This window comes from Trachypithecus francoisi, unplaced genomic scaffold, assembly GCF_009764315.1.
Source record: "Trachypithecus francoisi isolate TF-2019V2 unplaced genomic scaffold, Tfra_2.0 Contig01240, whole genome shotgun sequence".
NCBI classification, from domain to species: Eukaryota; Metazoa; Chordata; class Mammalia; order Primates; family Cercopithecidae; genus Trachypithecus; species Trachypithecus francoisi.
Window position 1 is genome coordinate 1 of NW_022681262.1, and position 13,292 is coordinate 13,292.

General features: G+C 50.1%; 1 long non-coding RNA gene across 1 annotated transcript; it reads left to right on the forward strand.

Annotated features, from left to right (window-relative positions):
• The first annotated feature begins 2,539 nt into the window (after positions 1-2,539).
• On the forward strand, positions 2,540-12,837 carry LOC117091438. Its single transcript, XR_004440426.1, has 2 exons — positions 2,540-2,570; positions 12,517-12,837. It is a non-coding gene; the product is annotated as an uncharacterized LOC117091438 (long non-coding RNA).
• The last annotated feature ends 455 nt before the right edge of the window (positions 12,838-13,292 follow it).

The following is a 13,292-nucleotide window of genomic DNA, read 5'->3' on the forward strand; positions in this document are numbered from 1 at the left end:
GAAACACAGTAGCAGAACCTGAAGCCATGTGAACGGGTCCTCCGATCTTACACTTGGAATTCACTTTTTATTACTATGTCTGCTAATTAGGAAGCATATCATTATACAGAAATCTGAGAATGTAAAATACATTTATAACAGAAAAAAAAAAAGCTTATTAATAGCCCAGAACACATGGCTATGTTTTCCCTCATGCCCCACCACTGTTTTCTTGCTTGAAATGGGAAATGACACTTGAATGCGGTTCCTAGCGACTGTTAGACTGGCATAGTTCTTCAGAGACAGAGGATGTAAAGCACATGGAGAATTTCTGTTTGTGGAATGTGATTTCCCGGTCGCCTCATTCAGGCTGCCACCGCCTTCCCCTCTGGCCGCCTACACCGTGGGACGTCTGAGGAGATCCCTGTTTCATCCTCTGGAAATTCTGGAAAGGAAGGAGAGGAGGGCGTGCAGGGTGTGGTGCCTTTGTGTTGGTCCTTCCAGCTTTTACTGGGAGTCTCGGCAACCTTGGTGGTTCCTGCCTTTATGTCCCCAGCTCGTGGCTTCGTCCTTGTGTCTAACTCACAGGCAGACAGATGGAAAGGGAAGTTGTATTCAGCCAACGGCTTGATCTTATTCTCAAGGCTTAAATCGACTGGGTATTTGGAGACTTCTGTGCAAATGGGCATTTTGGGTTTTTAACCATGGTGTCTTATTTGTACTTCAAATGGGTAACTGGTTCTCTTGGAAAAAATATAGGCATAAAGCTAGTTCTTTAAAAAAAAAAAAAAATGGGAGTGGGTGTGAGAGAGTTGCTTAGAAATGACACCAGTAATGGTCGGGAGTGGTGGCTTACGCCTGTAATTCCAGCACTTTGAGAGGAGGAGGCAGGTGGATCCCCTGAGGTTAGGAGTTCGAGACCAGCCTGGTTAACATGGTGAAACCCCGTCTGTACTGAAAAGATGAGAATTAGCCGGGCATGGTGGCAGGCACCTGTAATCCCAGCTACTTGGGAGGCTGAGGCAGGAGAATCACTTGTACCCGGGAGGCAGAGGTTGCAGTGAGCCGAGATCTCACCACTGCACTCCACCCTGGGCGACAGAGCAGAAACTCCATCTCAAAATAGAAAAAACAAAACAAAACAAACCCGGTAATGGAAACCTGATTGCATCATCTGTGATGGAGATGGCGGATTATTTCATTTTTAGTGACAGGATGAATTGGATATGTTTGCAGTATTGATCTTGAGAAGGGAAATGGTGAGAACCAATGTGCCGCCCAGCTTGGGCCTCGCCGTTGGCAGAACATCCTGGCGGGCAACAGACTGGAGACTCGGAGACCGAGGGGAGAATTCTCACGCCTTGTCGCTGGTGCAGTCTGTGCTTCTGGACTCCTGCTGGAGGGAGTGGCCCTTTGCCTTGCAGGCTTTGGTGCAGTAGAGACCTTAGGACCTGTCCCTCCTGGCACACCTGTGGGTGTGGCGAGCAGTGCCAGGGCTGAGGCACAGGTGCTGAGCCCGGAACGTGGGACGGGAGAGGCTGCACACGCCGGCAGGTGTCTGCTCCAGCAGCTGGGGGTTTCCGCAAGGGGGTGGGGTGTTGGTTTTCCTCCTTGAATTTGGGTGGGGAGGGTGTCCTGGAGTGCTGTGTCTGCACTTGTGTTGCTCTGAGGTCAAGTTGTGGCCCCGAGTCCCTGTCCCTCTGCCAAAGTGAGGGTTTGCCCATTTTCAGGTCAGATTTCCCTTGGGTCCGGGCCTCTAGGAGTGGGGGGCATTCGAAGGGGCCGTGAGCACGGTGGACGCGCGTGGGTGTCTTCCTCTCCCCTCAGCTCCTGGGCTGTGTGTGAAGAGCTGCCCAGCGGAATCACCCTCCTGCCTGGTGTTTCATTCACCAGAAATCGTTCTCACTGTGGACTCTTGAGTCAAATGTAATCCAGGAATGGAACGTGCTGTTGCTGGATGCCACACACAGCATCAGGAGCTTAGCTGGGGATTTTATGATCTTACCCCACACCTTAAAAGTAAAGACTAGAGTTGTCAGGCCTCTGAGCCCAAGCCAAGCCATCGCGTCCCCTGTGACTTGCACGTATATACGCCCAGGTGGCCTGAAGTAACTGAAGAATCACAAAAGTGGAAATCCCCTGCCTCGACTTAACTGATAACGTTCTACCAGAAATAAGTGAAAATGGCCAGTCCTTGCCTTAAGCGATGATTTTTGTGTGTGTGAAATTCCTTTTCCAGGCTCATCCTGGCTCAAAAAGCTCCCCCACTGAGCACCTTGTGACCCGCACTCCTGCCTGCCAGAGAACAACCCCCCTTTGACTGTAATATTCCTTTACCTATCCAAATCCTATAAAACGGCGCCACACTTACCTCCCTTCGCTGACTCTTTTTGGACTCAGCCCGCCTGCACCCAGGTGAAATAAACAGCCATGTTGTGCTCACAAAGCCTGTTTGGTGGTCTCTTCACACGGATGTGCATGACAGTAGTTAAGGGGATACTGAAGTCTTTGGCAGCTCCAAGAGCTTTTTCAATTTGTGTCGGGCCATTTTAGGCAGAAGGAAAAGCTTACTTAGAGAATCTTACAGAAATGTTTGGTGCAGTGCCATTCACTCGTGGAATAAATGTGTAACTTTCCATGCCGGCCCTCTGGAAAGAGATGCACTTTGAGTGCACCCTGGCCTGATCGCTATAAGAATCGGCCGTGTCATCCCGCTTTCCGTGGGTCTGCAGGTGTGCGTGGTCCATTGCCCTGCACTGTGGCCATGGAAGGGAAGATGATCTGGAATGCTGGCGACAGTTATCGGTGCGTGTTGATGTGTGCTGTTTTCTACAGGGGAGAACATTTCTGTTTAATAAACATCTCATCACGATGATGACTGCAAGATATTTGAGTCTCACTCAATAGTGTTTCTGGCTTACTTCTGGTTTTAATCTGCTTTCTAGCACTAGGCAAGTGAAGACATGGAAACTTGTAGAGACAAGGTGTTGTGTAGGAGCAGACTGCAGCCTCTGGTTCTGTTTAAAGATTGTAGTAAACCTCTTACCTGGCATGGTCAGGGTGTAAATTATCTTGTTTAATCGAAATGTGTATGAGTCAAAGCTGTTGCCTGCATTGTTGATGAAATACCAGATTTTAAGGGAACATGTCAACGTGCCGTAAGATACCAACAAAGTTCCTCACTGAGGTTCGGCGCGGGTTCGGAGGAGCTGGGCCTTAGGTCACTGGGGTCGTCTCTGGGAGCAGATGCTTAGTGTGGGCATTAGTCACTTAGCCTTTCCAGAGCCGAGGAACAGCTCTCTGGTGGTTTTTGGAACCTGTATTTAGAGTCCGTTTGTCCCACTTGACTCGAAGTTGCTGCGCAATTTCAGACCTTTGCCTTCACCGTGCGCTCGTTTTCTTGTCCCCTGATAACTGCCTCGGTTGCTCCAGCCTGACATTCGAGCCTTGTCGTTCATGGACACAGGCTCCGTGGTGGGGCAAAGGCCGCGACTCTGGCTTGCACAGTTCCGTGCCTCTCACCATGGTTTATCACATCCCTCCCAGGCTCTCCCGTTTAGAGGAAGAGTGTCCCTTTCCTGCAGGCCCTGTGTGGTGTGGGAAGCACCCCTACCTACCTTTCTCCTGTTTGAACTGTACCATGAAGCTATTTCTGTTCTAGTCAACCGTCAGAATTTAAGGAACAGTGATTTATGTAACTTATCACACGCTTCTCAGCAGTTCTTTATGAATTTCATTCTGTTGAGAAATTATTGCAGTTTTCACGGCTATGCTGGTCTCACGTTGAGGCCCTTGAAATGAATTGCCTTCCCCATTGTGTGTTAAGGTTGTGCCTGGGAGCTGTTGAGGCCTCACCTCTGCTTAGGGCAGTGGCTTTGCTCTCCTGACAACAGGAAGAATCTTATTTAGAGCATTTCTAATGTGGTTTTTCCTTCCAGACAGAATTCCTTTTTTCACAGAGACGCCACTAAAGTCATAAATTATGCTCAGGATGGACACACGGGTCAGCTGGCAGAGTGGAGTCCAGAACAGATCCAAAGACGCAAAAGCAGTTCAGTGGAATTTGAGTCTTTTCAACAAATGGTGCTGGAATTATGGGACAGCCGTATGCAAAAGAGTGAAAACAGGGAGAAATTCCTGTATGAAAATTAAGGTGGACCATAGCCCTGAATGTAAAAGAGCAAAGTACAAAACCTGTAGAAGAAACGGAAATTGTCGAGACCTAGGGTGAGAGCTCTTAGCCATACCATGATCCATAATCAAGGAAGAAAACAAGTAGGTAAGACTCATCAAAATTAAACTTCTGATATAAAAGACACCCCTAGGGAATTGAAGAGACACATTTTCGATAGATGGGGAGAAGATGTCTATGAACCATGCAGCTGGCAAAGGACTCGTATCCAGAATGCAAAGGCTCACGACAGAGAACAAACCACCGGACTTAAAAGCAGAAGAGACCTGAACAGATGCTTCGCTGAGAAGGACGGGAGGATGGCCCGAAAGCATCTGAAATGACCTTTAGCGTGGCTGGTTGCAGCGAGATGTGCACCGAAGCTGTCATGAATTTGTTCACACCCCTGCTGGAACGCCTGACTAAGGTCTTCCGACAGCCCCAGGTGCTGGTGAGGACAGGCAGTCGGGACTCCTGTGCGATGCTGGGGTTCAGCACGGTGCAGACAGCTTGGCGGTTTCTTACAAAACTGAACTCACACAAACGTGGGGCCCGGTGACCCCAATCCTGGGTATTTACCGTAGAGAAACAGAAGCTGATGTTTAAGAAAAACTGTGCCCAGATGTTAATAGAGCTGTCTATAGTTGCCCAAAACAGGTTACAATGTGCCACAGCCATACGTGGAATAATAAATACCCAGCAGCCCTGAGGCCTGGCTGTTGATCACAGGACACCCCAGGTGCACCTGCAAGCACGATGCCCAGGAAATCGTGATTTTGCGAGTGTTTTGCCACAACACTCGCAAAAGACAGACCCGGGGGATGGGAGAACACAGGGTGGTTGCTGGGAATGGGAGGGTATGCTTATGAGGCCCCGTGAGTGGGTTTGGGGCTGTTGGACTGTTCTGCTTGTGTGATGATGATTATGGGAATATTTGTGCCGAAATTCACAGAACTGAGCACTGTCCACTTTACAGTAATTTTTAAAAAGTGGTAATATGCTCATTTTCAGTACTGTTTTTAATGGAAGATGGAGTTTGCAGATGATTTGTTAGGGCAAGCCTGTCTCAGGAGTTTGCAGACGATTTGTTAGGGGCCTGTCTCAGGGCCCTTGGGTTAGGTTTGGTTTGGTTGGGTTGGGTTGGGATGGGTTGGGTTGGAAAAGCCTTCCCTGTTGCGGGCAGTAGTATGGGGCATGGAAAGGATATTGCCAAGGAAACACGTAGAATCCTTTGAGGAAACGTGTATTTCTAACTTGCTATAAGATAGAATTGGAATTTGTAGTGGTTTTGTTTTCTAGAGTCTTGGTAGAATAGGGAAGACAGTGTAATAAAAGCTAATTTTGGAATGAAGAATTTTAAAGATTTTCAACAACAATAGCTCTAGGAAGTCACCCTGGAAATGTTTTTAAAGATGTTCAGTAGCAATAGCTCCAGGAAGAGTCACCCTGGAGTTGCTTCTTGAGCATTGGTTTCCTGGCTGTATCTTCCGACTTTCATTTTTAAGTTCTGCTGTGAGTTGGGGATGTGTGGGAATAGCCATCCCCAGGTGTTGGGTAGGAGTTGCCCTGCAGGGGGGTGCATGTGCCCCGAGGCCTGAGGCGCTGTTGCAACCTAGCTTGGAACATGGGGACTCTTGTCAGTGGCTGGAGTAAGAGTACCAGCCTGGCAGGCTGGGGGAGCCCCGGGGTGGTCTGGGCACTGTCCTCCCTGCCTGCAGGATGGCAGCTGGAGGAGCTCGAAGGCTGCCTGCCTCGTGGCTGTCAGCGCAGCAGCCCCTCCTGGCCCTGGGGCAATCTTTGGGTCCATGAGTCTCTGCGCCAGGACTTGCCTCCTGGGACCTCCGCCACTGTCAGGGCCTTGGTGCCACTTTCCCGGTGGGACCCAAGCCTCAGGCAGCTGCGACCCCAGATTCGGTTGCTTTCCCTGCCGTCTCATTGCAGCACGAATGCTCACCTCACTCAATGTAGAGCCTCGAGTTCCTTCAAGATCCCCAGAGATGGAATCTCCCAATTTAACAAGAGGTTGGTGACAAGATTTGAGCGGCACTGATTTAACTCAGCTTCCAGAGTTTAAGTTCCCAAGACACAGTCCTGCTCCTTCCCCGGCCTCATCCTGTGTAGCTGGTGTGGATGCGGGGTTTCCGGAGGGTGGGGCTGAGGCAGGTCAGCAGCAAGGGGGATGGCTCATTATTGATGGCTCAATGCCTTGAGGATAACTAGGATTAATGACCTTTATAGGGCTGTAGGTTTGGGGTGTGTGTATATATATATGTGTGTGTATATATATATGTATATATTTAAACGAGGTGGATACGGTTATCACTGCAATTTTTCTGACATGAACCTTGGAGAGCAGAGGGTTTAGGAAACTCCTGAAGCCACACTGTCAGCGGGACCCGGGCGGTCTGGCCTTAGACCCTGCACTGTGTGCCCCTCGCCACGCTGTCAGCAGACCCGGGTGGTCTGGCCTTAGAACTCACGCTGGTCGCCCCTCCCTGCCACGTTGTGGGGTTTTTCCTGCTTCTGGGCAGCATTTGATAGCTTGTGAAACAAGACCAAGACTTACTATGAGTGGATAAGCCATTATCTGAGATCCAGAACGTTTCCTGGACCTGGCGTTGCCGAGGTCACGTAAGGGGAGGTAAAAACATTTTCATTGTGGTCATTGGAGCTCCTGAAATGGTGTTTTTCCCAGTGAAAATTGACTCATAAAAATCTGTTAACTCAACATTATGTGAACAGGAAGAAGTGTGTCGGGCTCTAGTTAAATGTCTCAGAGCCACAGAAGTAAATGAGGGCACCTTCTGAGCACAGCCTCCTGGAGGAGGCCAAGGACGTTTGCCTGGAGGATTTGCCATGAAGCAGGACTAGGGCAGGGCTGGTCTGCCTGGAGAGGCCTCTGCCATGATGTAGGCTAGTTGAAGTAGTTGAGGGGTGGTGGTGTGAAGTCGGTGGTTCCCGAGGAAGCCCCTAGCAAGGCCGGTTGCCGTGGGATGGAAAACTGCCATTCAGTGGCTGTAATCCTGGCTTCACGGGTCTGACATACAATCCTGCACTTGGATACTTGGATCCCAGCCAGGTCAGATGGCCCCGAAAGGACATTCGGACTGTGACAGCTGCACCCATTCTCAGCATCTGCAGGGTCTCCTATGTATGTGTGTGTTTCCATTTTCTTTCAGTGCAATTTCTCCCAGTGTAGTCGTGAGAAATAGAAGGAAACGTGGAATGAAGATGTGATTGAGGAAAGTGTGGTGTGGTCTTCGACCTTATTTTGCCTTGGTTGGTGCTCAAGAACTCCACCTGACCTCAGAGCTGAGCGTTTCTGCCAGGAAGTCCTGCCTTTTATCCTACCTCGAGGCCTGTTGAGACACTCCAAGAAGCTTGGTTAACAAATTGCCTTTTCCTTTTACAGCAGTTGGATATATTTGCAGCAAAACAAAGGAATAACCCCCAATATGGTGATTAAATGCATGTAAGTATAGATGACATTCAGTCCTTAAGGGTCTGGGATTTTAATCATCTTTGGGTCATGTAACTAGTGGTGTTGGTGATGAAAATCTCCTGACAGCTTTGTTCTGCCACGTTCCTCAGTTTTAAATGATGATCTTCCTGGTGTTGTACCTTGGAGGGGCGTTTGTGTCAGTAGAGAGTAGAGTGGTGGTTCCCAGAGGCTGGGAAAGGACAGAGGTGAGGCCCCTGAAGGACGCTGGTCTTCCTGGTTTAGGGGTTTGGGGCTCAGCCACCTTCCTGTGTCCGTGTCAATTATACCCAGGATGATTTTCACTCGCCCCACTTGAGTTGAGCATTGGAGCTTCAGGATGTGTGTGCCCACGTCTCCTGGGCCGTGATCCTGGGGTTCGGTGAGACTGATTCCCGGGTTTATAGAATTCCTCTGGGATTATTGAAAACAGAAGCACTTGAGGCATTCAGAATGCTATTTCCTGAACGCAATTGATGTTCAGTTCTTCAGAAACATTTATTTGAGGAAGCATCTATAATCTTTGTTTTCTGCCACTCAGTGCTAGAAAGAATTGTGCAACACTCAAGTGAGTGGCATTATTCCCCTCCCTCCACCATGCAAGCAAGATTAAAGGTCCCTCTTTCTCCCCTCCATCTTCTCGTCTGCAGGGCGCCTGGCGTGGCAGTGTGCTGCCTTCCGTCTTCTTTCTGGGGAGAATTAGTCATGTTTGTGTGTGCTGCTCAGCTCAGCCTGTTCCGGTTGTGTGGGTGAGGAGCTTGGATGCTAGGTGACCCTCCCAGGCCTGCCTCCCACCTCCCTAGGCCTTGTTCTAAACTGACAGATAACCAGTGTGTTTTGGAAGAGGACAGCAGCAGGGCAGGAGAGAGTTTATTCAGACTTTCTCCTTGCACTGACGTTTGAGCCTTCATCCAGCCTGGGCCCTTCTACAGAGCTGCCTTTGTGTGTTGCAAACCATTCCCTCCCAGTAACCGTGCTTTCAGAGGTTTGGAAATGTGACATAACTCATCTTCAATTTAAAGCGTACTATTAAATTTTAGTGTTGAAACTGATGTATTTTGTGGCCTTCATTTGATTTCTCTTGATTTTTTTTCCCCATATGAGACATGGCATCTTAAGAGAGACAGCCTGATGTTGGCCCCGTTTCCTAAGGATGGAAGTGAATTCTGAAAGCCCTTCATGTAGGCAGCGAAATAATCAGGGAACCGTTATTACAGCTATACCTGTCCATGTAAAGCGAGCACGACTCATAAGCAGAGAAAAGTGCAGCCTGGGGGCAAGGTGAGCCCTAATGCTGCCTGTGGAATGGAAGTGCAAGCGCAGGTGGTTGAGTTAACCTCAAAGCCCAGCCTGCGCCCCCCTCACATCCCTCTGCATCTACAGGGGCACAGGCCGTGCTGCCATCCCTCGCTCAGTGCCAGGGCTGATGCATCAGGAACAGGGGGTACTGTCCGCCCCTTGCTCGGTGCCAGGGATGATCTGTCAGAATCCCTCGTGCTCAACTGGTCCTCACATCTTCATCACCAGCCTCCTGCTGGTAATGGGCTTGTTATTACCTTGGTATGGGTAATCCCTCGGTGCTCAGTCCTCCGAGGGAGGGAATCGGCCCTTAGCCAATTCACATTCAACAGGACCGGGGAATGGGTTCTTGTTCCATGCCCTGAATCCTAAGAAGCCCGTGTCCTGGACCCTGTAATGCCCGGGGTCTTCCTGAGAAATGCTGGTGCCACTGGAGCAGAGCCTGGCCCCCTCCAGTTTCTCCGCTTTGTAACTGCACTTGTGTTCAGCAGGTCTTCCAGGACTTAGACGCTGCATGGTGTGAGCCAGGTTTTGTGTGGAAAGAGGACAGGTCTGAGCCGGCAACCAACCAGCCCAGGACCATCTTTTATGCTTCCAGATTCTGTGTCCAAAAACTTACCCGTGGACATTGAGGCTGATGCATTTCTGCTCCAAGACGTCTGTGGACTCAGCTGGAGGGATGGAAAGGATGTGAGGCCTCTTCACTCCTGGCCTGGGCTTGGACCTGCTCTGCAGCCTCTCAGTGGCACCAGGGCCCCCGTGTGTCACAGCAGCCTCGGGTTGGTGGCACTGCTCTGACGGACGTCCCAGGCTTCATGATGTCCAGGCTCCCCTGGCATGGCGACCTCAGGTGGGTGGCACTGCTCTGACGGACGTCCCAGGCTTCATGATGTCCAGGCTCCCCTGGCATGGCGACCTCAGGTGGGTGGCACTGCTCTGACGGACGTCCCAGGCTTCATGATGGTAGGGCCTCCTTGTACCATGGCGGCCTCGGGATGGTGGCACTGCCCCAGGGTGTCCCAGGCTCCAAGGCCAGTGTTCCGTCCCGCGAAGGGAAGTTGTACTGTAAGATCTAGTCTCGGAAGGTGACTTCCGAGACCATAAATCAAGCCAGGGGAGACCCTGCCAGAATTTGCAGATGTGTTTCAGGTCGTTCCACAAGGCCTCTTTTATTTTGGCCGAGTCAGGTATATAATTCTTTTTCTCTTTGGTTTTTTTGAGACAGGCAAAAAAAAAAACCTTTTGTTGCCCAGGCAGTGGTGTGAGCACAGCTTACTACAGCCTCACCTCCCAGGCTCAAGCGATCCTCCTGCCTCAGTCTCCTGAGTAGCCAGGACCCACAGGCACATGTCCCACATGTCCCCATGCCTGACTTACTTTTGTATTTTTTGTAGAGTTGGAATTTTGCAATGTTGCCCAGGCTGGACTCGAACTCCTGGACTGAAGCAGTCCAGCTGCCTCAGCCTCCCAAAGTACTGAGATCACAGGCATGAGCCACCGTGCCTGGCCAAGTGTGTTTCTAATTTCAAAATTAAGAGGATCCCCAGCCAGTTAATGACGTTTCTACTGGAACATGCTGCTTATAGTACATCAGGAAAAATCATCTAGAACTTGGAAAAGGGGCTGGACAGACACAGCCCTTCGAGGTTGTCTGATGAACCCCTGGGGTCTTTAGCCATCTGGAGGGATGTACCGTGTCAGACTCACTGTTGTGACGGGCTGAAGCCCAGGTTTCATGAGGTTATGTGTCGGCTTGTAGTACTTTCTCTGGCAGAGATGCGAGTGACTTCTGCTCACTGAGAGGCTCAACTAAGAGACTTCATGGCCTGAGGGACGGCAGCCTGTTTGAGCTGATCCAGCAATCTCGGGCTACCCTTATTTTCTGAAACGCCTATGAGTGACTTCTCACACGGTCTTTGAATCGGCTTCATGCCCGCGCTCCTTGGTAATGATCGAATGCTTTTTTTGACCCCTCGTCCCCTTTCTTTGGGGGTGTTCCAGTCTCAGTTCTCATGTGTTCTGCTTCTATGGAATTTCTGAAGCTGCTGAGTGTAGAAAGCACTGAGGAGGCTGTGCTCCCACCCCCGTGAGCCTTCCAGGCATCATCCTCTCCCCTTGGCGAGGCAGTGTCCATGGCACACTGAGGAGGCTGTGCTCCTGTCCCCTGTGAGCTTTCCAGGCGTCCTCGTCTCCCCTCCAGGGGGACAGGAGGAACCTTTCAAACCCTTTTTTTTTTTTTTTTTTTGAGAGGGAGTCTCGCTCTGTCACCCAGGCTGGAGTGCTGTGGCCGAATCTCAGCTCACTGCAAGCTCCGCCTCCCGGGTTCACGCCATTCTCCTGCCTCAGCCTCCCGGGTAGCTGGGACTACAGGCGCCGCCACCTCGCCCGGCTAGTTTTTTGTAGTTTTTAGTAGAGACGGGGTTTCACCGTGTTAGCCAGGATGGTCTCGATCTCCTGACCTAGTGATCCGCCCGTCTCGGCCTCCCAAAGTGCTGGGATTACAGGCTTGAGCCATCGCGCCCAGCCCAAACCCTTCTTAAACGTGTTTTCATGTCTTTGTTTTAGCAGATTTCTTTGCATCTTCTCCCTTATCCGAAAGTGAGGGTGAACGCTGAGTTATTCACGGGAGTCAAGAATCCACACATAGCCCAAAGTGACGTTTGTTTCCCTGAAATGATTTGTGTGTGTTTACCTTAAAATGCAACTCAGTAAAACAGGTGTGTTTTGAGGAATGACTTTAAATTACCCAGGTAAAAATGTGGCAGTTAAATTTCATCGTCTGTGCGGGTGTCCACAGCCCCCTTCTGTGATTGCGTGTGAGTTTGTGACTTGTGGTTATTTTTGAAGAAAGAAAATCTGTTGCTGAGGACTTCAGAGGGTGTGCTGGGATTGTGTAGGGTGGACATCGGGGGCTTCAGTGTGTGGCTTCCTTGAAGAGGTTTAAATTAAGGTTGAGAGTCCCTACTCCAAAATGCTCCGAAACCTGAAGCATTCCGACCTTCCTCATGACACTCGAAGGAAATGCTCTTCGGAGCACTTTGGATTTCAGGCTGGGGATGCTCAACTGGAAAGTGAAATATTGCAAGACTCTTCTGGCCCCAGGAGCTTGGATAAGGTGATGGAGGGGGCCTGTGCCGGGTGTGAGGCAGCCTGGGCTCGCTGGACTGGTTTTTGTAGGAGTCACAGAAGGGAAAGAGGGTCCAAGTGGCCACGCCTGGCTCCTGAGAAGGCTGGACCAGAAGGAGGTGGGCGCGGAGGGCAGCAGTTGAGTCCCCAGCGTCCGGGGCTCCTGTCCCTGGTGCAGTTGAGAGCCTCCTCTAGTTGTGGCCTCTCCCCTGTCAGCAGCCACTGAGGCCTGAAGGGAGAGGGGGCTGAGGAGAGGAGGAAGGATAGGCCTGCTTCTGGAGAGGGCCAGCATCGGCCTGTGCTAGCCTCGTGTGTTACTCCTGCATCCAGCGTGCACGGCCGCGCCTCATGGTGTAGCGGTTCCCGGAATGCACAGCGCTCTTGTCTGCAGTAACGGCTTTGTCTTGACCCTTGGAGGCAAGTTACCTGTTTCCCCAGTGAAAAGAGGTAGAAAATCTTATAGAAATGCATTTGCTCTGATGTCTATTTTCCGATAAGACACGGTCGCTCAGGCGAAATCTTTGGGAGGTCAAGGCAGGAGGATCACTTGAGGCCAAGGGGTTCAAGACCAGCCTGGACAACATAGCAAGACCCCATCTGTGTAACAGAAAAGTGAGCTGAGTGTGGTGGTGCGTGCCTGTGGTCCCTGCTACTCTGGAGGCTGAGGTGGGAAGATCACTTAAGGCTGCAGTGAGCTGCGATTGCTCCACTGTCCTCCAGTCTTGGCGACAGAGCCAAGACCCTGTCTCAGAAAGAAAAGTAAAAAAAAAAAAAAAAAAAAAAATCCAGAAATGTCATTTTCTTTTTAAATCATCCCAAAAGAAAAATCGGTTTTTTTCTAAGAATGTAAAGGGAAACGGATACGATTCTTTCCTTGCATTGTTTCTCCTTTTCAAATATTTACAGTAGTCCGTCCACATCGTCTCTCATCTCATTACAAAGCAGCAGGTGTCTTTGAGGTTAGTGGTGTTTCTCTGTGTCGCACCTTGGAGAACAGCCAGCATGAAACCTCTTACCACGATCGTGCACATCGTTTGTAGTCCCAATTAAAATCCTCTCCAGACACGCCTGTGCTGCTTATTATAGCAGAACTTTGGTTGTGCTGAAATGTGCATTCAGCTAACGGTTTTAAGTTCATATCTGAGATGATGTATAATTCATGAAGCATATGGGATCAGTAATGATTGAAGATAATTCTGGCTGATGTCATTTAGAGGATATTTTTCACTTCAAGTTAAA